The sequence below is a fragment of the Eumetopias jubatus genome, unplaced genomic scaffold (assembly GCF_037043125.1).
Source record: "Eumetopias jubatus isolate StellerSeaLion01/CBP00866 unplaced genomic scaffold, mEumJub1_p1.0 scaffold_11, whole genome shotgun sequence".
In the NCBI taxonomy this organism is placed as follows: domain Eukaryota; kingdom Metazoa; phylum Chordata; class Mammalia; order Carnivora; family Otariidae; genus Eumetopias; species Eumetopias jubatus.
This window is the reverse complement of record NW_028274817.1, coordinates 60734063-60736042: the sequence shown is the minus strand read 5'-3', so window position 1 is coordinate 60736042 and position 1980 is coordinate 60734063. Positions and strand designations below refer to the sequence as shown.

The 1980-nt window shown below is 42.3% G+C and overlaps 1 pseudogene; it reads right to left on the bottom strand.

Annotated features, from left to right (window-relative positions):
• Positions 1-548: 548 nt before the first annotated feature.
• Positions 549-1666, bottom strand: LOC114207500 (acidic leucine-rich nuclear phosphoprotein 32 family member B pseudogene; annotated as a pseudogene).
• Positions 1667-1980: the final 314 nt, after the last annotated feature.

The window sequence follows — 1980 nt, the reverse complement described above, 5'->3', positions numbered from 1 at the left end:
TAAAGAAGATGTGATATTTATTTATTTATTTATTTATTTATTTATTTATTAACACATATACAATGGAATATTACTCAGCCATCAAAAATAATGAGATCTTGCCATTTGCAGCAACATGGATGGACCTAGATGGTATTCTGTCAAGTGAAAAAAAATCAGACAGAAAAAGACAAATACCATATGATTTTACTTATATGTTGAATCTAAAACACGAAACAAATAAACCAAAAAAAGCAGAAACAGATGCATAAATACAGAGAGTAAATTGATGGTTGCCAGAAGAGAGAGGGGTAGGGAGATACAAAAAATGAATAAAGCAATGTGGGATGTACCGGTTTCCAGATATGAAAGTCATGAGAATGAAAGACAGAATATAGAGAATACAGTCAATGGTATTGTAATGGCATTCTTTGGTGACAGATGGTAACTACACTTGTGGTGAGCACAGCATAATGTATACACTTGTTTTTTTTTAATGTTAAGATTTTATTTACAAAGCCTCTTTGTTGTACGGAAAGTAAAAATGCTGTTACAGTCTCGGTGTAACTGGTAGCCACAGACGGCCAGCTCCCCAATCACAGCTCTCCACGCTACAGCAAGTCTGACATGAAAACCTAACAATGCTTACAATTTTGTTGGGGTGAAGTCCCCAAGCTTGGTGGTGAATTTCCAAGAGGGGCTAAATGGAGGAAGGTGGAATGTCACAGGAACTATTCTTTGGCTCTTTGGGTGGGTGGGTGTCCTGGGGTTTGTATCACAGCTACCTTTTTTTTTTTTCAACAGCTACCAAATCCATATGAGCAGTCCAACCAATACTGAACAGTTCTTTCTTTCCAAGTTATTTGGGGTCTTAATCATTTCTCCTTCATCGTCTGTTTCTCTCTTCCTCTTTTCACCTTTCCCACTTTCTTCCTCTTCTTCATCTTCATCTTCATCCTCATCGTCTTCATCTTCATCAATTTCTCCATCATGTCCAAATTCTTCCTCCCCACTGACGTCGTCATCTTCATCCTCTTCCCCTTCCACATCTTCGTCTTCGTCTTCGTCCTCTTCGTCGTCAAACTCTTCCTCCTCACCATCCTCATCCTCCTCGTCCTCCTCATCTTCTCCTTCTTCATCCTCCTCTTCTTCATCCACACCATCCATCTCAGCATCTGAGTCAGGGGCTTCCCGATCCTCCCGATCGTAGCCATCCAGGTAGGTCAGCTGGGGCAGGAGCTTGAAGACACTCTCTCGGTAGTCATTTAGGTTAGTAACCTCACAGTTAAACAGATCCAGGCTTTTCAGATATTCCAACTTTTTCAAAGGTTCCAAGGTGCTGATATCTTTCAGTTTAATTCCACTTAAGTTTAGATGTGTAAAATTTGGAAGTTTTTCTGCTAACATGTCCAGACCTCCAAAGATTCTATTGTCACTGAGCTCAAGCTTTTTCAATTTAGGTAGTTTGGGGAGATTTGAAACTGAAATCAAGCCTACATTTATTAAACTGAGGAACTCTAAGTTCACAAATTCAGCTGTTAAGCCCTCAATTTTCCCATCATTTGATTTGCAATTATCCAGGACAAGTTCTCCAACAGCTGCCGGGGTCTGGTTCCTCAGCTCCAGGTGGATCCTCCTCTTCATGTCCATGTTTCCCTCTTCCCCCCTCTTCAAACTTAACTTTCCGCGGCGGGGCGGAGGGGGGGAGAGGCGTCCCCGCCTGCACAGCGAGAGCCGTTGGAAGGGGTCTGCTGGCGGTAGAGGCCGGCGGCGTGGTCCCAGGCGGCTGGCGGCGTGCAGGCTCTGTATACACTTGTTAAATCACTGTTTTACACCTGAAAAAAATGTAAAATTGTGGAAGAACTATATTTTTATTTTTTTTAAAGATTTTATTTATTTATTTGAGAGAGAGAGAATGGGAGATAGAGAGCACGAGAGGGAAGAGGGTCGGAGGGAGAAGCAGACTCCCTGCTGAGCAGGGAGCCCGATGTGGGACTTGAT